The sequence below is a fragment of the Stegodyphus dumicola genome, chromosome 1, assembly GCF_044657685.1.
Source record: "Stegodyphus dumicola isolate Sdum_Otavi_A_Nest chromosome 1, ASM4465768v1".
Lineage (NCBI taxonomy): Eukaryota > Metazoa > Arthropoda > Arachnida > Araneae > Eresidae > Stegodyphus > Stegodyphus dumicola.
In genome coordinates, this window is record NC_140768.1 from 159,520,953 (window position 1) to 159,546,306 (window position 25,354).

Genomic DNA, 25,354 nt, shown 5'->3' on the forward strand with positions numbered 1-25,354 from the left:
CTGTCAAAAATAAAAACTGCGATCAAATCTTCATAAATTTTTTCAAGCAACTTAAAACAGTCGCTTATCCCATCTGCTGCGAAATGTGCCAGATTTTATGCTCTTCCCAAAATTCATAAATTTCCGCCCTACTGTATCAAATTTAGGCACTGCCTCGTATCCGCTAGCTAAATATTTAGTTTCTAGATTTTCAACTCTATTAGATAATAGCATTTACACCATAAAAAATTCAATAGAGTTCGTGAAAAAGTTAAAAGCATTTCTTCTAGAAATTTACTCATGGTTTCTTTTGATGTAAAATCGTTATTCACCAATGTTCCAGTGGAGGGTGCATTACAATGTCTAGAAACCAGACTTCGCGAATTTCATTTCTCTTGCATCCAGATCGATGAGTTAATTTCCTTCATTCAACTCTGTTTGAAACAAACGCATTTTGTTTTCCAAAATAAATATTACAAGCAAACTGAGGGATTAACCACGGGAAGCCCCCTCAGTCCCATCCTGGCTGATATCTACATGCATTATTATGAATCAAAATTCTTTAAAACTTCCCGGCATGGTTCCTCTACGTAGACGATACTTTACTCTGTTTGAAGGTAATACAGATGATTTAAATAAAGCTCTATCAACAATGAATTCCATTGCTCCTGCTATTCAGTTCATCTTTGAACTTGAGACTTGCAATTCTCTTCCATTTCTCGACATTTTGGTCACACGTAACACATCCGACTTCAGTACTACGATTTACCGTAAAACTTCATCGGTTTGCCTTTTCCCGCACTTCAAATCATGTCATCCGATTAAACAAAAGTTAACTTCACTTTATTCCTATGTTTTCCGTGCTCTTCAAGTTTGCTCCTCCAAACTAGCCCTTGATGAAGAACTAAATTATTTAAAAGCAGTAGCTATTGACAGGGGCTTTTCACCCAACATTATTAATCAAGCAGTTAAAAAATTCTCATCTCAACACAAAGGCCCACTCTTGTTTTAGGAGATTATAAAAATTCTGTTCTCATTCCCTTCTTTCCATGAATTAACTATAAGGCTGTACGTATTTTACAGACATTTAACTTTCGGGTCGTTTATTATCCCATCAGTAAGATTCCGAGTTCCATACTCAAGGATTTCATTCCGGATTTGAATTCCTGGGGTATTTACAGGATTCTTTGCCAGTGTGGTTTAATTTACATTGGTCAAAGAAAGAGAGCCTTAAAATTTCGCGTTAAGGAACATGAGGCATATGTTAGAAAAAAGGAAACACAATCTTCTGTTGCCCAGCATTGTTGGTCCGAAAAATCACACTTTCAATTTTTCTGCAGCCAAAATTATTCGTAAAACATCTTCCATTGGTGAAATGGATTTTCTAGAGGCATTTCACATTCAAAAAATCTTTCTGTTCTAGTTAACGACCCTAATTCCAATGCATCTTTGCCTTCAGCCTTTAAAGATATTAGATTTTAGTTCTGGTTTCATCAACAGATGGCGCCAGTAGCTTGACTCACTCTTGTCCTTTCTTTCTTAGCTTTTCTCATTTAATCACTATGTCTTATCTCGTCCATTTGCGGTTTTGCAGCTGAGGATGATGGTTCGATGAAACCGTCGAAACTAGTCCTGTGAAAATTTGAAAATACAACGCTGATTTCTGTTGTTTCACTTCTAAATCCAAATAAAAATAGTTTTTATTTTATTGGGCATAAAATTTCTTTTCTCTTAAAATTATTAAAAAAATATTTTATGAAAAGGTATATAATACTAATAGGATAATTAAAGGACAGTAATACTACATCAACATTAATTTGCAAGTTTGCACCTTTACACAAAGATTTGTTTGTGATTGCAAAATTTGTGTAAATTTGTATATTTAGATTGCCTAAGTTACATTGTGTGTGGTACATTGGTGTAAATTTGCACATTTACACAAAAATGTTTTTGTGTCGCAGAATGTTTATTCAAATAAAAGTGTATGTTTTGCCCTTCATTACGAATCAGCATCTCAGTATCTACGCAATCAACATTCCTACGTTATTACATCTAAGTTTCCTATGCGTTAACACGAATGTATAAAATGTTCCACGATAGGTTCTTGAAGATAACGTAAAGGAAAAAGTCTTCAAATACTAACAAGTGTTCTTTTAGAAAACAGCTTAAACGGTTTACCTAACAACAACCGGATTTCCTTATCAGAGCCTAATTAGTAATTAATTGTAGGATTTTTTATAACAGCCAAAATTTGTGTAAATATTGAATCTCTTCCTTCTGCTCTTTAGACTCAGATAAATCATAATCACTCCACTAATTGCTTGGGTGAAAGCTGTCCCAGATGTAGGGGGGGCAAGCCGGGGTATGTGCCCCGGGCGGCAACTTCTAAGGGCGGCATATTCAAGAGTGGCGCTGAATTGTATTTGGAAGGTTGTCAAATTTTTATGCAACATTAGTAGTTTTAAAGCCAGGTTTAAAACCTCTTTTAAGAATATTTATAATTAATTACTCGAAACCTTTTAGCAAACAGTTTTAAAAGTAAGCTAAGTACAACCGAACACGACTCTAAAGATCAGATTAGGGAGAGGACAATAGAGGGACTCCGTCACTGAAAATATCAAAGGACCTTGACCCTTTGCCAACCCAACATGTAATTTTATTACAAAGGTACTCTGTAAACACCTTGATCTTTCGTCCCTGTAAGTGATGCCTAGAGCAAAGAATCTATATATCTTTCCCTTCAACTTCTTTGCTTAGAGTCCCTCTGATGTCCTCTCTCCTGGCGGAAATATTCAAAGCAGTCAAAATATGTGTAAATATGGAATCTCTCCCTTCTGCTATTTCTACTCAGATAAATCATAATTAATACTAATTGCTCGACTGAAAGGATATCCGGAGCGTATCATTTCAGATCAGATTTATATAACTTAAAACTTCCCCAAGGCATTGTCCGTGTAAACTTAAGAATGCAAAATCCTCTAGCCTACTAGTGCGCTCCAAAATTTGAATCAAAATGTGGTTCATCCTCTTTTCTTTTTTGTTCGCGGTATGTTCAAGTAAGAATTATATTTTTCGTACATATTAAATGGCTAAAAATGGTAAATTTTTCCTTTTATCATCTGAATACAAAATAGCTCGATACATATGACGATCTTGCATTTTCTAAGACATTACAGAAGTGGAAACATGGCTTGAATATAAAAATAGTTTCATATTTACAAAGCTTCGAAAGAAACCTTCCAATTATATACCTATTTCTGTACTTCGTGTACGAATGATATTCAAAGAAATACCAATGGTATGCCTCAGGTATCTTCGTCTACTTCTGCTGCTTCATCTACTATTTTGAAGAAGGAAAAAAACTGGCTTATTTCGATAATTTTCTTAATTACTTCCATGGAGGTCAAATAAATATTTCTCCAAAGGTTTGTAGGATTCCTAACTTTTTATCTAAGATGAATGTCGAGGAACCTAGTGAACACTGTAACCAATTTTCACTGAATTCAAAACAGCTAAGACGTAGCCTCGAGAAGGGTTAAATTACCCTTGTATTCGCTCAAATAAGAATAACAGTCGGCCCCTTCTCGGGCTTACAGTAAGCCTCTACTCTGTCTTCAACACAAAATAAGAAATAAGAAACTAAACTACAATTAACTGAATGATACTTAGCCGAAGCTAGACACAATTATCTAATGTAGTTGCCTTTAAATTAAACTAGCCGGCGAATATCAAAAGGCACTTAATATACGGCCGAGCGTATTGGATGTTCTTTGTTATTGTTCTTTTCCAACTGCGACCGCGTTTTTATCAATTCTTTCCACGATCTCTTTAGCTGTGTTTTCTTGCTTCATTTACATTATAAACCAGCTCTTTAATGTCCTTCTTGCTACTCCTAAGTCCTCCTACTTACTTCTGCTCCCTCCTTTAATGTCTTTCCGTTAATTCGCACTCTTCCACGTAGTGCCTGTTATTCCCCAGCTTTCCACATAGTAAACAACTAATCCATATTGTTTCAATAACACTTTTCGTTGGTTATACTTATTCTCTTTTTTCGTAATATAAGAATAAGAATTTGGTTAGAATAGACTGAAAGGTACCCCTTGTATTATCGCGCAGTTGTTGTTCATTTATCGCCAAGTTGTTGTTTCGTTATCGCCAAGTTGTTTCATTTATGGTTACCTGAGTAGTTGAACTTTCCGTACATATACTTTTACCTAGAATTGGGTGCTCCTTTGACTTTTTAAGTGAAAATATATCGATGTGTGCATGGACAAAGTCAAGGGAGCGCGCAGTGCCAAGTTTGTGCAATTCTCTGATTTTTTTTAAGTGAAAACTTCACGTAAACTTCACGGAACTTCACGTACTCTCGAGACTCTCCACGCTACAACTCGTAATGCACTCGATGATATACAAGAGTATAGCTCCCTACTCAGCACAGTCTAAGACAAAACTCGACGATGCACTATCTTGCGATACACTAAAAGACTCTGTCGATGCACTCGATGACCAACTCAGAGCTAGACTTCGAGACACTCGCTCAATGACTGACTATCAGCTCGCTAGACGAGGCACACACACTAACTCGATACTAACTAACTCTCCGCGTACCAGCAGGGTTTATATAGCTTTTGGCGGGTGTTCGAGAACATTCTGCTCTAAACCGGTAAGAATTTGTTCCAGAAGGTTCTCCATCCGTCCATGGCGTATCGCCAATTTTGCCGCCAAATGAACGATTTCTCGTCAAATGTGGCAACCCTGCTTTACTTGCTACTTTATGGCAACCCTAAAACTGCTTTGCGGGGAAGCTATCTCACTGCGCCTGGACATTTAGTAACAATACATTAAATTAAATCAAAAAGCAAGAACTGTCTGAAATGATATTACTTTATGTATAAAATATGATGTTGAGTCAAAGATAATTCGAAATTAATACGTGTAAAAGTCTGAAGATGACATTCAGGACGCTCACTGTTTATTCGTTTTGTCGGACATTCCTAGTTTTGATTTTGTCAGAACTTGATCGATGTTCGTTCTTCACGATGTTAGATATCTGATATGGACATTTGTACCTGATATAGCTATATCGACTGAGTAACTACAGCAGAAAGGCCATCCTGAAAATGTGTCTGTATTCCCAAGGTCTTCTGAATAACTTTTAGCGAACTAACATCGAAAACACCAGCCAATATATGCTGTTTAGCTGTTATTCGACCTCTTTTCGAACCAGTTTCCTGCACGCATTTTAATACTTTTTCGCCATGTACAGATCTTACATTTCCAAAAAAACTCGTCTTCGTTAATGTAATAGCTTCATTAAGCTCGAAAGTTTGCATTCTTCATTTTCCGGTAGTATGCTGTAATTCTGAAAATAGCGAATAGCCTGTTTTTCATTTCGAGGTAAGGTTCAGAGATCCATATCAATCAAAAGTAAGATACAAATTTTCTTTAACTTCTAAACGAATTAGATACCATAAACCGTGAAATAAGTGGCGATTAATCGTTTGGGGTTTAACACCAAAAAACTAATTCAAGTATAGTACAAGTCCTATTATCCGAACTCCGACTATCCGAATCGTCGTTCACCACGGCTTCTAAAAGAATACGTGTTGTGTTATCGTTAGCGGATAAACTAAAAATTATAGAGCAGTCACATAAAGGAGTTATGCGTAAACAGTTGGCTGAGATGTACGGTGCTGACAATAACAATTTTAGACATAAAAAGGAACAAATGGTGTGTCAGACCTTGTGTTTCAAATTCTTAATGATGATGAACTTATTAAAAGTATGACAGAAGAAGGTGTCGAAGTAGAAGATGACTTTAATGTCGAAGTTGAAGCAGACGCGGGACCATCAGCTAGTGAAGCGTTTGCCGGCCTTGAAGCTGCGTTGAAGTTGACGGAGCAATGTAGCTTCTCATTGTCGAGCGGACGCGCAACTTGGCTGCCCGAAGACGGATGAAGACAATCAAGCAGCTTACTTTGACCGAGATGTTCAGCAAGCAACTTTCAGCACTTGTAAGTATTGTACAATACGCTATATAAATTGTAGGCAAAAGGGTTGCCCTTTCATTTTAATTATTTAAAACTTTCATTTTAGTTATTTTTCCCTCGCATTTTCAACATAGAATACATACAGTAATTAATTAAAGTGTACGTAGACACTTTCTTCCGAAAAAATCCAGTAATCCGAATTTTTAAGTGTCCAAATTTGGTCCGGTCCCAATTGATTCGAATAATTGGAGTTCCACTGTAGTGAAACTTTGTGTATTAAATGTTTAAAATTTAATACCAAAAGCATTTTAAATCTTCTGAATTATGCCAGCTGCAAATCAGTAGAGATTAAAAACAAAAAATCTGAATGTTAAGTAAACGAAGCGAACCGTAAAATAGTCTAGAATGGCAGCAAAATATATTTTTGCAGCTTTTTACCACATTCCTATAGCGTCTGCATCTATTTCTTACTTTGCTACAGTCTATTCGGTGCACAATGAAAACATATGCAAGAAAAATTTTAATTTAAGTTCAAAAGTTTCTTACATAGTCAAGATCAATATTTAAAGTGTTTAATGACATTTGCATGTAAAATGAAAAGTTGATGAATTGTTGAAGAGTATTGTTAATGTATTTAGAATAAAAATTATTTTCTAAATCAAATACTGGTATGAGTTTTGCGTCGTAAATTCGAAGGAAGAGTAACGTTTTACTAAGTTACGTACTAATTGTCGTTCAAAACAACCAATAATTTATGTGTTGTTTATAAGACAGCCGTTTTAGAAAGTATAGTCATACTGAAAATCGAATTTATTTTAACAGTTGTGCTGTAGGATTTTCCTTAGTTTGAATAACGAATAATTCTTATTTTTGTTAACTTTTCTGAACTCCTCAATTTCCCTTCCCATTTCCTCTCCAGGCTGCAAATTAAGTTAAAGTGAAGAATAATATTTAAACGGGCGAAAAGAGAAAGCTAGTCAGAGCGTGATTTGTTTGAAATATATCGCCGGTGTAGGCTGCTGAGTCAGCTTATTAGTTTTAAGTAGTCCAGCACAATTCTTTGCCATTTAAGTTATTGCTAATTTATTCTTAAGTTCCCACCGCAAGTAGTCGGTGTTATTATTAGCACGAAGTACGTGCATTTTTGTTAAAGATTTTAATCAAATAAAAGGAAAACTTAAACCCTTTCCATGTGTGCTATTTCTTCACGCATGTGCGAGAAGTCGCCTTGAAGTCATTTAAATTGCTTTCATTTACTAAAGATATGCCAACATCTTTTTCTGCAACCTGACAAGTGGTCATTTTGCAATGTTATCATTCTGTTCACTATAGAATCACATCTTCCGCAGAAACTAATTCTGCCTAGAATATTTTCTCGCGATAACTTTATTATTTGCACTCCCATTTTATGCCACATGCCAATGAGCATATTAATTGTAAAATCTTTCCTCTCCGCTATTTGCTTTAGTGTTGTATTGTATATAAAAATATAAAATACCCCCAAAAATTAAAAATAAAAAAATACACACACACACACACAAAGAAAAAAAAAAAAAAAAAAAAGGAATAAACATCTAAAATCTTAAAAACAAATTATGTATTCTTAAGTTTTATAAATTCTCGCTATCCCTAACTATTGGATACCATAGGCACTCCGTAACTTTTAATCATTGGCATTGCTCAGGTCAGTTGTTTAGTTAGTTTCTAAGTTACTGCTACTGTGATTTGATTAGCTGAATTAGCTTGAACTGAGATAGCTGAATGAGCTTTTTCTTTAGATAAAGCTTTGGATTGCGTTGCATTTTAACATTTTTAGTAGTTAGGAGAATAACTACTTATTATATAGCGTGATATTGGAACACTTGTGCGAATATCTCTGAGGAAAATTCCAGCGTTGTGTTATATTTCTTTTCATAAGAATAAATTTTATTAAACTTTTATCGGACTTGTGCATTCAATCTATTACGAATCGCTACGCGCGCAACAGTATTGAAGTGAAATTTCTATTCCGCTGATTTTCAACATTTATTAAAATTTAGTTACTTAGAATGAAATACAGTCAGTCTAATTGTTAATGAAATTATTCTAAAAAAAGAAGAATCATGAAGGAATGTTCCAAATGCATTTAAATATAATTTCAATTAAATACTTACTTGTTTTGTGGCAAAAAATAAATATAACGATTCTTCCTAATTATGATATATCAAGTTTTTTTGTAATCTCTACATATAATAAAAGAAAGAGTCTGTGTGTCTTTCGTTCGTGCTGCGCGTAAGCAAATAGACCCAGGGCTACAAAATTCGGTATAGAGGTGCATCTAGACAAGAGCCAGTGCACCTCGAAGCGATTTTTTCAAAATTCGAATCAGATTTTTTTAAAATTTCATCTTTTCAATTTTATCGCATCATTTTGAATAGTTTCATTCTTTTAGAAATGTGGTTTTGGCAACAGTTTTTCATTTAATCATATACTGGACTGCTGACTTGAAAATCAGCACTGTTTCCACTTGGAAAAATGAGGGAGATAATTCCATGCGGTTTTTAAATTTAATGTTTCTCTTTGATACTGGAAGTTTAGAGAAGGCAACGCGAAGATGGTTAATTTATTTATTAGGATAATTAATATTTGTATTAAGGGCTATTGCTTATTTCAATGTTATTTTGTTATGCGTAATACATTTTTAATTTTATTTTATTATTTTTTTTTTAATGAAGTTGTTCTGCAGAGTAAAATTTTGCGCAGTTTTTAAATTTAACGTTTGGTGTTCCCTTCAGACACTTTTCCGGTGCATATAAAAGCCAGACGAAGGCTGGCCGCGTAGCTGCTAGCAATATTATATACATATGATTTTTTATTAATGATATCAGAAGCGTAATGTAATTTAAGGCACAGATTATTGGTGCCTTAACTCAGCTTTTTCGGCATGAATATGAGCGATTAGAGCTCGATGTCCAACCAAAACTTTCCGCGAAATTTAACGAAGCAGTTTTAAGTCTAATTATAGTACATATAACCATATTAAAATTTAGTTTCAGTTTTTTTTTAGATTTGTTTGAAAAAGATTTATTATTTATTTATTAGCCCAAAGGGTGTTAGCCCAGAAGGGCTATTAATTTCGTTTTGGCATTTTGCGTCGAAAACTTTAAACGTCTGAATCACCTTTCAAATTGTTGCCACCTAACATTATCGCCCTGTAATATATTTAAAGAAATTCAATAATGAAAAAATCTGCATGAATGTATGTATGCTTCTCTCACTGTGATAAAACAATGGTACCTAGAGCCATCCAATTCTCAATAACGTAGGTTTCCACCCGAATATGGGCATCTGGAGGACCAAATTTGGAATTCGTTTTATTATCTATTTCATATTTTGTAAAGCATTTATGAGTTTTTCGTTAGGAAACTCATCGAAAACTCAAAGCGAGCAATGGCAACACTGTACGACGGGTGGGATTTATTTCTAGCGCGAGAGGTTGCGTATCGGAAATTTTTAAAGATTTATCGAAAATCTTATGTTGTTTTAAAATTACTTCGTGATATTGCTGTTGAAGTGAATTTTATGGTATAAGTGCATCAAGAATATGATATTTTAATAAATAAATGTAGCACACAGAACGTTAAAAAAAAAAAAAAAAAAAAAACGCCCCTTACGGCGTAATATAAAATCTGAAAGCTTTCAGATTATTTTATTTTGTTTTATTAGCCCAGAAAGGCTGTTAATTTCGTTTTGGCGTTTTGCCAAGCCAATGATTTAAATATACGGAGTGCCTATAGTTCAAAACCATGTACCTTCACATCAACAAAATATTTAATTAGTGAGCAGAAATAGGAAACATGCATAACTAATTATCTTGATTCACACTAGAGGGAGCCAGATGGGCTCGAGAAAGTTTAGAGATAGAGAGAAAACAAAGTTTAATTTTTTATAACTTTTTGATTTTTTATAATTTTCTTGTATTTTCTTAATTTAAATTTTTTTTGGTCTATTGTATTTTTTAACATATATTTGGCATTTTGCGTTGAAAACTTTAAATTTTTAACCTGTTGCCAACAAATATTATCCCCATGTGTTGTATTTAAAGAAATTAAATAATAAAGAATCTACCTAAATGTAGGCCCACCAGCGGCCGAGCGGTAAAGTCGCTGAACACTGATAGTTCGGTCCGAGATTCGAATTCCGCGAACGGGCTCGCTGCATGGGCGTTTTCGTGGTTTTCCCAATGTATAGAAGCCAGTTTCCCTTAGAAGTCCTCTTCGAAGGCATCCCTCCCCTTAGGCAAATACCCCTAGTGTGCTTTGCCATAATTAAATAAACCAAACCTGCATAAATGTATGCATGTTTCTCGCACTGTGACGGCACCTAGAAACATCAAATTTTGAATGACGTCATCCTGCACCGAATATGGGCATCTGGAAGCCCTCATTTGGAATTTGTTTTATCATCGATTTCGTAATACTTTAACAAATTTTTTATTAATAAAATCAACGATTTCAAAGCGAGCAATGGCAACACTGTACAAAACAACAACAAAATTATCTCTGGCACGCGATAATGTGTATTGGAAATTCTAAAGGATATGCTCATTTTAAAATTATTTTGCGATACTGCTGTTGAACTGAATTTTATGGATAAAGTGCGAAGAACGTGTAACACACAAGATGTTAAAAAAGAGGCCTCTTTGGGCGGTAGTGTAAAATATGAAAGCTTCGACATTTTATTTTCCTTTCTTATTTATTTATATTTTTTATTCGTTTTTGTCGTATAACGACAAAAAAAAAATTACTGAGTGTGTTAAAATAAATAACATTTGATTATTTATTAAGTTTCTAACAGTTTCGCAAAATGCTCAAAGTTTTTGTTAGAATGTTAGTTAAACAAAAGTGCAGGCGTTTATTACTCTTAAATTCTTTCTAAATAAATTGCTATCAAGTTAAAATAACATAACGTATCGACAGATGGCAGCACTAAACATTTCGCGACATGGTCCATTTCGCTAATATTTACATTGCTTTTGCTTGGTTGCAGTGAACTGATGAATAATACGATGTTAAAAAGAGGGAAAGTCCAGGAAAAAAAAAAAAAAAAAAAAAAAAAAAAGAAAGCATTTCGTGCAATGCAGCAAGAGTTATTCAGAATAATATCGAAGTACAATTGAAACTTCGATCCTGAAAAGAGTCCAAAAATAAACATTTCGTGTAGAGTTATAAATATCCAATCATTTAGTGAATAATTTATTTGTTGAAGTGTATGTATTATTAAGCCCTGTGATTGTTTGACCAATCATACTTAAAAATAAAATTAGTCTTCTGTATTAAAATAGATTCAATGAAATACTGATAACATATATTTTTTCAGAGCCATGCTATACATTATCGTGCTGATAACTGACAAATATATTAAAATGCAACCGAAGGTTTGATATAAAGGTGAATTTAATGTAAATAAGTAATGCTTGTATAATGCAACAAAACGTTACGCTTTTATTATGTTAGTCTGATATTAATCGTCGCCAGTGGCATTCTATGTCACGACAGTTTTAATTTTTCTCCAAGGTAGGATCTTCTTGTCAGAATGATTTGTTATTGTAAAGATGCATCGAAAAATATGATTCTCTTATCTAAAGAGTAGCGAATAATTAATCAATCAATAAATAACATCAAGAATGATACTATCGAACAATTGCAGTATGAGAAAATATATTCCATCTATGGAGGACGAAAGCGTAGAATATATATATATTCGCGGAATATATATATATATATATATATTTCACCCCTGTTACCCGACTCAGTGAGCTCAGCTCTTTTTATTCATATATGTTGGTAAATTGTGCATTTTTTGCTTTGAAAGTGATTGAATTATTTTGCTCTTATGTTCCGGCTGAGGTTTTTATACCTTAATTAATTCGTATGCAATAGTTGTAGAATTATCAGCAAATTAAATGTTTAAGTGACAATAGGCCTAACGATTCCGCCATTTATTTACATGTGAAATTCTTAGCAGAATAATGAATTAAGTCAGCTGGCACAATAACTTCAGTGTCTTTTTACCCGGGTTGGGCCAAAAGTTAACTTTCAGTTTTGTGCATTGAAAATTTTGTTTTCCCGTCCTCTGGTTGAATTGCTTCTTTAGGCTTAAAAACTCTAATTTTAATTAGCTCTAATTAATTCCTTAATTGTTCCTTAATTGTTATTAATTATATTTGGTGTTTTAGGTCTTTCTATATTTTACAATTATTAAATAAGATGCTTTAAGATTTTATCTAGTTTTCCTTGCTGCGAAGTGAGAACTGAATTGTCTGAATGAGAAATATATCTTTCATGATATTCGTGGAAACAAGTTCAAATGGGGTGCAGCAAAAAATGCGCATAATTTAACTGACCGTTCAAGGAAGTCACGTGGTGTCCACATTAGGTATTTTCAAACTTAGCGTCAGAAAAGTAAGTGTATAACATAATGATATAGTCCTTTAATAACATTCTCTTATTGCTATTATATACAGTTTTTTTTATATAAGAAAACTGCTTTGACAAGCTACAACATTAAAGTTTCCAGTTTACTCCTATTTCAACTCAGTGATTCAGTTTCAGAAAAAAAAAAAAAAAAAGTGGTTTAAAAAGTTGAAAATAAATGGCAACAATAATATGTAAAAATTGGATACTGGTTTTTAGGAGAAATGCTGCGAAAGATGCCTATCAAAATGATAACACATAGCAGTGTCTGATTAGACAATGATAAAACAATTCGATGCATATTGCGTTTAATAAATTTTCACTTGATTAGATTTAACAAATTTTAACGTTCATGTTTGGTTAAGAAATGTGTACCCTTATCATCTACAATGCTTTGCTGATTCAATTATCGAGAATCACTGCTGTATAATGAAGGTCTCAGGTATATTGAGGAAAAAAATTTGTATTTGTATTTATAATTAAAAATATCCGACACATTTATAAGCAATATTAAAAGCACCTATCGTTTTATGAAAACTGTCCTGTAAGCAAGCTTTTGCAAAGCGAGGAAAAAAGTATATTAATAGATGCTTTTATTTAACTATCTCTCTCTATTTCTTTGTTCGGCTGAAAGTTTGAAATAAGGTGTTGACCCGTCCACAAAATCGATTTGTTTGAAATGATTTACACACATGCGTAATTTCGATGATGTAATATTACATCATACAAAATTTTACTTACTTCGATATAGACTTTTTATTTCAAATTTGGTATTAATTTCTTATTATATTTTTGCACCATAGGATAGATAATAAGTCACTTTGCAAATGAAGATCTTTAAAGACTTTATACTATTCACAGAATTTGATATTTCTCGTGAAACATTCGACGCTAGAATTCAAAAAAATATTTTAATAAATGATTAAATTAAAAGACTTAATCATTTATTGTAAGCAATAAAATGATTTTAAGTAATGATGAGATCAGAGTTCTAAACCAGACGAAAATTTAAACGATTTTTTTTGAAATTTTACACCACTGTATTCATCTGAAGACCTCATTAAAAATAAAATTAATAAAAAACTGCTGTCTTGCATATAATGCTACTTTATTGCTATGCTGATAGAAGGAATAAATTTGAAGGGATAATTTTCCTGTTTTCAGAGGCCTCCTGTTTTCCTTTATTATTTTTTCCCCGTTCAGTAGACTAAAAAGAAAAAAAAAAATGTCTATAGACTTCGCATAAATTTCTCTTCGTAAAATTATTGATGCAAACGCTAGCAGCTGTGTAGGCTGCAGTTTCACGTGCTCCCGCTTGTTTTGTTGTAAGTGTCGTTTAAATCACACAAGTCGGTTTCAATTGTATAGCACAAGTTTCAGCAACATACCGCGAACACAGTGCTGCAAAGTTTTAGTTGCCAGACCATTATTTCAGCAAATACTTAGTTTTTATTGCTCCAGTGAAACATGGCCGATATTCCTTTGCTTGTGTGTAAAGTTGCGCGCCTCCAACCTGCACGCAACAAAGTGGTGATTGCTGAAACTGGAAATTAGACAGAGTCTTGAGAAGGGTTTAAGTCCCTTTTTATTCATCTTTAGAAATTACAAATGCGTGCTCTTGACGCTCACAAACTACGCCGACCCGGCGGTAAAATAAAAATAAGAAACTAAAAGAGATACTAACAAGTCACTAACTACGAGGCTCTCTAAACGTAACTGACCTCACCGCGTTCCACAATACCGCTGATAATTCAGCAAACTCTGAATATTACGTTGAAAGATTAACAATTTGCCGAGGCAAGCACCCAGGCCGAAACGCGCGGTTCTTCATTTTCTGACTAACTACCTCCGCGCTCGTGAAGTAAGAAAAGCACACTTCGAACTCGTTTCCTTTCTATTTAACTCAGAATACTTCCGCTGATAATTTGAATCCTTGCGCGTTCTACTAAAAATTTACATACTCTGGCATTGGCAGTTCCAGGGGAAAGTAAGGCTTGATAGGAAAGATAGTTTAAACTTAAAATAAATGTTAGTTAAAATAAATATAAACCCTACATGTGAAAGTGGTTAAGCAAAGTGCCAAGGACCACAAGTTATTTATAATACTCTTCCTGTGTAATAGTGCTGCCGTCTATAAAATTAATTGAACTTTTTGATTAATTCACATTCCCAGGATACCTATGGATGCCATTTGATGTTATTATTTCAAGCAATTAAGGAAGTACAGCTCATTAAAATTGTGCCATATTCAGTTCAATTAATGCAAGTTTTCCCTGGATTATAACTTATTTACAAGACTATCCACGCTGAAATCGTACTCAAGAGGTAGGCTCTTAAACACTTTATCTTCATTGGAAATTTCTTCCCGTTCCTTCTTCTGAGGCGTTTATTTTAATTATTTTACATCATTTAACGTGCAAGCGTGTTCCATTTCCCCCGTCATCTTCTACAGAGATATTTTTTTTCCCCACATACTTGCCCCCGAAACCAATTGGGAGGCGACCTTGAACTGTATCTGTATGCCCACGACTGTGCTCTATTGTTATAGCTCTAATAAAAACAGCGCCCTTTCATTGCACACGACACAAGCGTCTAGCCCCTCAAGCCCCGTTCACATGCAACGCTCCTTCGCACAGCTGCCGTTAGCAAGGGGAGAAAAAGGAGACATGAAAGAGTTTCGTCTTTAGGACCCGTTCAGAAGACCACCATCTTCCTTCCCCTTTACACCTAAAGCCTCTGTGAACAATCATGTCTCCGATTTGGCAGATTTCTAATACTGTTTACACATTTTTAACGTGTTTTACTGTTGTTAATTTTGTAATCTGTACTTTCGCAACTGGTACCTGAACTTTCGTAATGGTTCCTGAAAAATATATGCTTTTTAATTATTATTATTATTATTTTATAAGCTGTTATTTAGTTCACTCTTGGTGCTTGTCGCTATGGTTAAAAGAGGGTAATGGATTTTTAAACTGCTTCCCGATAAGATATAGAACTCAAACTTTGTACATACACTGCTTGTGGATGTGGTGTCACGCTTTTGATTTTTAGAGAATTAGATTTTTTTTCAAATTTAAAGCTGAAACGACTTTTTGCAAATATTAACAGATAAACTGAGAATCTCAGAATATTATAGTTTGCACCATAACACACTGCGAAAGAAAAAAGAAATTAAATGAAATTTTAGCGTAATTTTTTAAAAAAATATTTTGGGAGAATTTTGTACTTTTTTGAAAGATATGCAATGAAGCAGAATGGAAAATATTAGTTCTTCTTGGGCATCAATTCGAAACATCGGTTTAAAAGTAATAATCTCATTATACCACACTATTTTTATGACATTATTTACGCTATATAAGTTGTTATTGTTACCAGTTGTTAGTTCAGCGTGAGATTGGAGATATTTCTGAGTTAACTTTCTCTTAAGATGCGTTTTGCATTCCGTTGTGTTTAACGTTCTTTAGATTGAAGCATAACTACTGATTATACTTAGTGATATGCTAAACACTTGTACGAGTATTTCTGTGGAAAATTCCAGAACTTTGAAGTGTTTATGTTGATAAAATAAACTTAATTAAGCTATCATCGGATTTGAGTGCAATGACAATCATTTACGAACTATTATCAATCTATTACAAACCCATACGCAAGCAGCAATATTAGAAGTAATTAATGTATTAAAATTGTTTTGAACGTGTTTTACAAAACAAAAAGAGGTAAAGAAAAATTCTGCTTGCGTTTTATTAGTTTTTGCAATTTTTCTGGCCACATAAGGTTTTAAAAAAAGGATTGTAATTTATGTTTATATTTACCAATTGAATAAATAGCACTAGGTTTGATTTATATACATATGTTTATATTGAAATTCAGTAATAAAATTTTAAAGATTTGAAATGATTAAATGTCTATTTAGACAGTTTGAATTCTTTAAACTGCAAATGCAAACTGAGAAACTTTTGCACTTTTTTCAATAAATCCTTTTACTCCTAAAACATATACACGTATGGATTAAATTTTGTATTATTTTTACTGCTTATATAGAATTATATACTTTATAGAAACAAGGATGGATTTTGCAAAATACTTTGGGAAAAAATTATTTGAAATGAAAATGTGACTGAGATCATATTTGTTTTAAAGATTTTAGATAAAAGTGTATTTTTTTCCTCAGAAACTAATTCATTAATTGCAAAATCATTCCTTGAAGTTATTACGAACACTCTAATAAATACAATAAAAAAACTGGGGGGGAGACATTGAAAATTGTAGGAGAAGAAAGACATTTTAATTGTAAAATTTTTCTTCAAAAATTTAAATTAAAAAAATGCTAGCAAAAACTTTTTTTCAGCTTAAAATTATTTTGTCTCACAAGACCATTTAATAATATTCATAATTATTAAATGGATGATTCATAATTATTAAGTAGATGAAAATGCTTAAATTTAAAAAAAAATCATTCAAAAGGTAGAGTCCCTTTTTGCGTTGAAGCCGATATGCACTTGTTTTAACTTTAGTTTTAATTTGAACGATATTTCTGGATTACCTAGCATCAGATAACCTTGTCTGTATTTGCCTATAATTTCCGTATCTTGTACAGTTCTATCTAATTTGGGGGGGATCCCCAGACATCTATCAGCGCGATTGTTTCGCTGACAGTCCAGCGAGCAGTAACTAAAATTAAGTGAACCGCGCAGTATAGTACGGGAAATCTCCCCATTTGCCCTGCTCCCGAGAGGTAAGAAACATTCAACCAAGTTCTACCTCCAATTCGGCGAGGCAGTTAATGCTTGTCCCATGTGAACGGGGCACGTTGGAAGAACCGGTTTTCGCTACCGGTCGAATCTGCTCTTGTGAACGGGGCTTCAGATGCTAGTTTTCTCCTGATTCCTCCTTGATCGTTTGCGCAGATTCACGCGCAGCGTGTTTACTCCAAGGAGCTGGGCGTGGTCAAAGGCGATTTTTTTAAAGCGCCACGCGTTTAAAACGTTACGAACTTGGTGCGCATTACTGAATGTAAATTAATTAATTTTATTAGTTTTTCTGAAATAGTTTTCTTTTTAATTGGTATATATATTTATTTGTTCAGATATTTTATTATAAATCTATACATAAAGGAAGAATTCCTGATTTATTCACGTACAGATCATCGCCCGAAGCTATTAGAGATGCAGATATCAAAACTTTAGGAGCTTATTACTTTTGTATCGAAGATGTTATTTAAGAAGCGATTTTTTAAGATTCGGCGTGCAAAACATGTTTTTATGTTTCAAAACCCTGTTCTGACCTTCTACATCTGTTCCTGATCATTTTAAGGATTAGAGTTGGAATTATCTTATTATTAAAGAGAAGTTCTAAAGAATGAGAAAGAGATAGTATTATATAAATAAGAAAAAAATATCATCTGACACATATAAAACACTTACAGGCAGTTGAAAGATGTTTTAGATGATAAAAATGAACAAAAGGAATTGTGAATAGGTACTAATGACTATTGTTAAAATACTCGTATATATTTTTCACTAGATGTGTTAAGTTTCTTCAGTGGAATTATGCGTAAAATTTTTGTGATCCAAAATAATTTTTAGAATTGTATTATTGTCTTCATTCTGTGAAGTTATTGTAGAAGTTTTTGTCAGTTTCCTTTTCGTTTTGTATTTGAGAATCTTTTGGGTATTATATTTTTATTAGGTGGAATATCTTTATTAGCAGTTGGGAAATGTATTTCGGGTAAAGTAGACTTTAAGGTACCCCTTGTATTTTGGCGAATTTGTTGTTTGATTTATCGCCAAGTTGTTGTTTCATTTATGGTAGCCTGAATAGTTGAATGTTATGGAAACCCTATTGTGACGTAATCGGGTGCATGCATGATTCTGGGAAATTTTTAATCATGGGATGTTTTGTAAGCGTTTTTGTGGTGTGTGTTTAGACGGTAGAATGGCCAAATGTAGTAAGATTAATTTGAAGTTTCTGTACGATTTGGAGCGAAAGGGGAAAAGAGCTTTAATTGACTGGTGTGTAAATGAAGGTTTACTTAGTAGCTATTATAAGTGTCCTGTATGTACAGGGTGATCAGCGAATAAGCCCTGATTTCAAAATTAAATATCTCTACAACAAAAATCGAAAGAATTATGCGGTAAACTGTACATTTATTAGCAAAACTGTAAAAATAGTGTACAAAAGTTTAGAAAATTTAGTTACGAAAATCGTTAATAGATGGCGCTCTGCCTTGAAAATTCTTTCTGAAAGGAGTCAAAAAAAATAATTAAAAAAATAAAGCAGCCCTTGCAATCAAAATACAATTTTTTCAAAATGTTCACCATTCGAAACAATGAGGTGGCGTAAATGAACAATGAAATTTGACATCACGTCTTGCAATGTCTCGACGGAAATGGAATAACATGCAACACTAATGAACAATTCAAGCTCATCTAGAGTAGCAGGATTGTTTCGATAATGAGGATAGACAGCGTCTTTCAATGCGCCCCACAGAAAGAAGTCACATGGACTCAGATCGGGAGAATATGGAGGCCAAACTATTCCTGTGTTAGTAAATTGAGAATAATGTAATGCAATTACTCTATTCTCAAAGTATTCATGAAGAAAGTGAAAAACTTTATTTGTTCGATGTGGTCGAACCCCATCTTGCAGGAACCAGTCGATACCTGGTCAACCCTCCAACACTAGTTGAGTGCTGACAAATTGTTCTAAAATTGTAACGTAACGTTCAGTAGTTATCGTTTCTCATGTGAAAAAGGGTCCGATAATGCCTCTGGTGCATACCACAGCCCATGTTATAACTTTAGGCGAATGCAGTGCTTTTTCTTCACACAAATGAGGATTTTCAGTACACCAAAAGCTCCAGTTTTGTTTATTAACGATTCCATTCAAATGAAAATGTGCTTCATCTGTGAACCAGATGCAGCTCCCATCAAATCTGTCGTTGTCGATCATTGTTAGAATCTGATTCGCAAAGTCAACCCTTTGTTGCATAGCTTTCATGGGTATGGCCTGATGACTTTGGATTTTGTATGGAAACAGCCGTAGGCTATTTTTAAATATTTTTTGTGTGCCCGTTCAAACCTGTCTCTGATGCTTTTCCTAGGATTTTGCTGAACAAATCCAGAAGCTTTGGTTGCATTTTCAGGAGTGACTATAGTTTGCTTAGGCCCAACGTTTCCCTTTCCATCATCAGCCATGCTGCCAGTCCATTCGAATTTCATGAAGAGCATGAGAATGGTTTTCGCATCGGGTCCAACTGGAACATTGAATCGGTTTTGAAATCTGCGACGTGTTGCCATAAGACTGTGTTCTAATGGGCGAAATTCCAGAATCAAAATACACATTGTTCAATGAAATACATTATTTCACTTTCTACGCTAGCCTCTTTTCACTAGCCAACAGTTGTACTGATTACTTTCGACTTCGAAGCACATTTTAAAGGCTATTGTTAGGTCATTGCGATTACAGCGCCATCTGTTAGCGATTTTCATAACTAAATTTTATAAACTTTTGTACATCATTTTTACAGTTTTTCTAATAAACGTAGAGTTTACTGCATAATTCTATCGATCTTTGTTGTAGAGTTATTTAATTTTGAAATCAGGGCTTATTCGCTGATCACCCTGCAGGAAGGATATGCGTCTAGTCGAACGTAAACACCACTTAGATGGATGTGAATGAGTTTGCAGGAAGAAAGGTTCAGATGGTCACTATGTGAAGCGTTCGATCAGAAAGAGTACTTGGTTTGAAAAAAGTCATTTGAGTACGATTGATATTTTGATTTTTACGTGGCTCTGGGTGAACGAAGCGAATTCGAAAATCATGATAAGTGAATATTTGCTTTTGGTAGTGCTTAAATGTATAACATGTTTTTCCTTTTTTATGTTATTTTATTGTTTGGTTTAAAATGTATTTTATTGAGATTATGTCTTTTTTGTTTGCCTATATTGTATAATTTGGTACTCCTTTGACTTTTTAAGTGAAAATATATCGATGTGTACATGGACAAAGTAAAGGGAGAGCGCAATGGAAGTTTGTGCAATTCTGGGATTTTTTATCAAGAGAAAATAGGTTGGTGTACATGGATAAAGTTAAAAGAGTGCGCAATGCCATTTTTGAGCAATTCGAGGAATTATTTTTAAGTGAAAATAAGTCGATGTGTACATGGATACCGAGTTTCTGCAATTGTTTGTATTGTTATTTTCGGCAAAAATCGCCGCTTCGCAAGCCAAAATTAACGAGTCAAAGAATCGCACAAAATCGGTATCCATGTACCAGCACAAATCGCCGAGGGGCACCCTAAAATATACTTTTACCTGTATTTCTTGTGCATTTAACATATCATATATTATCTAGTTGTAGTGGTGCTGATTTTAGAATCCTGTCTAACACGTCACATTGTTTGTCAGATTTTAATGAATCTACTTATTCTAAACATGTTTGATTTAGTTCATTTTTTGTGTTCCAGTGAGAGGGTCTGTGATTTTTTTTTTGGCTACTTAATTCAAAATTCATTTTTATCATCTATAATAAGTGGATAATTCATTATGTATTGTAGTTGTAGTATAAGTAGCAGTATTTCTAGTGTGCTTGCACATACTCTACATAACTTATAAGGTATTTCTCCCGCCTTCTTGGAGTGGTGATCTGCACACTGGGCGCATATTCCAGAGGTCCGCAGTTCGATTCCCGGCGAAGGCATTGCTAATTTTTCATTCTCTCTTGCTTCCAATGTAAAATTCTAATGTCTGTACAGTGGCGCCCGAACTAAAAGGGTGTTAGATGATTGTTCTCCACACCCAGGATTTGGCGATTAGGTTCCCTAAAAACTCAGTCGCCCTTTAAAAGGAGGAGTATATAAAGTATTTCTCCCACCTTCTCGGCATGTCTTCATGGTGTGATGTGTATCCAGAGGTCCGTGGTTTGATTCCTGGCAAAGGCATTGCATATTTTTCATCTTACCTGCTTCCAAAAAAATACCTAATGCCTCTACAAACTGATGAATCAATACAGCTGCATATATATCAATGAATGCATATCAGTGCACTGTATGTGACATGTACAAGTTTTGTTACTTTCATGTATAGTGTATATTTCTGTATTATGTGTTGATGAAACAGACCACCCATTCTCAACTACATAGAAACAGTGTTTCATTTGTTTTATGTTTGATTCTTAAATTCCAAATCTTACTTGTTAATTTACCTTTATTTGCTGTAATTAAGCGATGAATCATTTTATCTCTTACAAATCTCATAATACCATGTATAGTGTTATCCAATCTCTTAACATTTTTTCCATGAAGGTAAATATATTTTAATGTTTGGTGCATTCGTTCGATGTGCATGTTTGTGTTAACACCACTGTGAAGTCTATAACAGTATGCCCAGCTAGATCTATTTTGTAAATAATATGTTTCAAAGTAATTTGCAAATTCAATAATGTCCAGATCTTCTTTAAGTAATTTTATTGCTGCTTCTTTCAGTGTATGAAAAGTATGAATGTCTTGTTCTTCTAAGTGAGACCTACCGTATTTGACGGCATATAAAACGCACTTTTTTTCCTAAATTTGTTCTCTAAAAAGTTACCTGCATCTTATACGTGAAGGACACAGTCTTATACGTGAAGGTAATTGCATTCAATAATTGTTTATTTGGCTTTTATGAAACGTGAGAACTAAAAGAAACCACGCTATTGAAACTTTTTTTCCTTGTCTGTGGCCATGTAAATAAGGGTGCGTCTTATACACCATTAAATACAGTAATAATTTTATATGTTTTTGCCTGTTTTTCAACACCATTGATTTTTTTTTTAAAATTATTTCTCCAGGTTCTATCAATATGCCATGCACAAAAAAGATGTCTTGTAGTAAACCCATTTCAGACTTCCAAGCATTAAAAAAAGATTCAGCCATATCAGACATAAATATTTGTGGTTGTATTTGCCCAACATTTTCTTTAATGCATGAAAAAAAAATTGATAGCACAGGTCGGTCACATCGATTAGAAATTAAAAATGCACACAGGAATCCTTGGTGCAAATCATTTATTGTAAGTAAAGTTATGAGTTCAAATCTGTATGCATTTACCCCATGTGTACCATCAATACATATACAAGTCAGAACTAAATTTTTTCACTATCTCTCTTTGTGCTTCTGTCATCATTATCAAAACAAAATCATTTCCTTTTAGAAATTAATATTGTGTACAATATTCATTCATGCTATGTTGATCCCTGGGTTTTATAAAATGAAATGCATTGATGTTCAGAATTTTGCATTTCAGGTACCCATGTATCTACACAAACCCAATCATTTTCATGTTTAACAGAATTAGAAGACAAATTGAAAGATTTTTTGATGTTATGTAAATCTTGTTTGTAAGAAAAGGAAACCTCTCAAGCCGGGTATCTCATAGAGAATTTCTAATTTCATCTAAAATATTATCCAGAGAAAGTTTTGCTGCTATCTTTGATGCAATATTTTTTATTTCATCTGTTGTTAAAAATAAGTGACCTAAATCATTCCGATGCCCAGTATGTATTTTCTGATATGACACTACACATTTGCCATCTGTATGTTCTGTTACTTTTAATGCAGCTGCACAATATGTATTTATTTTATTGCTACCAAGGATTTTTAAGTGATACAAACCTTTACTTTCTGATATAAAATTTCCTGAACAGTGGCATTACACCATGTATATTAAATATGCTTACTCCATAAGAAATTTTGACTTCGTATTATTTTCAATTTCTGCCTTAAATGCCAAAAAATCATTAAATGAATTAAAGTCTAGTTCAGTATGATTCAAATCAACATCATGAACATTACTGAAATGAAATATTATTTCTCGCTTTTAAAAATTAGCATAACGTACAGGACACACATAATTACCTGTTAGAAGTATGAATTTTATTTTGATGATATTTCCAATTTTTTAGGTCACTAAATTTTAGATGGTAGTCCTCACATTTGTAGCTTGGTGATTGACCACTTTTTAATGAATCATTAATGTAGTATTATTAGAGTGTAATGTGTTCGTATGGCGTTTCAAACTGCATTTATTATGGTACGTTTTTAAGCAATCAGAACATACAAAATTACTCTCAGCCACACTAAAATTATTTGCACAATCAACCATACAATTAGAACTTAGTTTTCAGACACTCAATTAATGTAGTATTATTGTACAGAAATTTATATGCATGGCGTTTCAAATTGTATCTATAGTTGAAAGTTTTAAACAATCACGGCAAACAAAGTCACTCTCAGCTATACTAAAATCATTTGCACAATGAACCATATCACTCACAACACAATCAGAATTATCACACAGGATTACACCTTCCTGATTTTGATTCGATTTAGAATCAAAAATACCTTCTGGGGAAACAGAAGTACTTGGCCATGAAATGGGCAGTTTTTCTTAATTTTATGCAGAAGATATAATAATCGAAGCAAAATAAAAAAAAGAGAACTGTATCATCAATCACACTTTACCACAGCAGTGCAAAGAGTAAGAGTAAATACGACGCGCCTTCAGGGAAATGACGACATGCGCAGTAATCTGCGCAGATGTTCAGGGAGGAACCGGGAGGAAACTAGCGTCTGAGGGGCTAGACGCTTGTGCACACGACTTTCTCAGTTTCAGCGGCGGAACATTTTTGCCCAATTTCAACAATTGTGTTTTAAATCTTTAACCAAAATTCTAAAAGGATAAAAGCTGTGAATGAAACGGGCTTAAATACTGCATCTTCACAGATCATCACATTATCAGATTGATACCACGCGCTTATCTTTCAATTAATTAATTCTTGAATCACTATTTTTATTCACTTGCAAGCAGAACTCTGCACAGTTTACCAGTTATCACGGTATATTTATTAACTCCTGCAGTCTTGTACTTTAGGAAAGAATATACTTTTTTTAAAAATTCTTTTTTATTATTATTTTATTTTCACTAGAATTATTGTTATTATTATTATTTGGTATTTAGAATTGTATGTACATGTGTTAATGTAACTAGTGTGTCTTTTCATACTTATTTATACTCCCCTAACCTATCACATTGTGTTTTGTGTGTTTTGCATAGTTCTGAAAAGTTTTTACATACTGTTATATCTGTTTTCTAAGTATAATACTTATTACTTAACACTCACTTGCAGAAATACCTGTCTGAATAAGGTTTAGAACTCCTCTTAACCACTTAATATAATGTACGTCTGACAACTCGCAGTTTTTAATTAATTAACCTTTGGTTAAGACTTGACATAGTATAGTATTTACCAACAGATAATTCTTTATTTTTATTTAATTTGTTTTTCTTTCTTTATATATATATTCTTTTTCCTAAGAAACATTGAAGCTGCATAACAGCTGAATTTAGAATTATTTTTGCCAGGCTTTATGTGAGTAATAACATTTATTCTAAAAAGCAATTATTCACTATTATTTACTTATTTATTTATTTTTCTTAACTTCATGTACTAGTAATTTTCTGCTCTCCTTATGAATAGTTTCTGATTTATTGTCATTTTTGTTTTGTGTGCGCTATGAAATTGTAAACTCCTATCGATGGCTTCTAAAGATAGGTCTTCCTCACCATCATTATTAAACATCTCCCGTTCTTTAACTAGCAATCCTGAAAATGCTGACTCCTCCAGATTGAATGATATTCTACGAATTACTGATAAAATTAAAGATCTTCTAAACATCGGCAATCCCTCAGGATGCTCACTTTTGTGAGTACGGGTGTGGCAATCCAGAGGTACCCTAGCCCTTCAGGGGATCATCTTCTTGGTGAGACGGTTGTCACGATCCTGGAGCCCCAGTGATCTATCCTCTTTTCCGTCTCCTATCCTCTTGGCTGGAACTTTTTCCCTTCCCTTCTCCCTCGTGGTTTCTCTCTAGGGAGTTTGGGGCTCGTCACG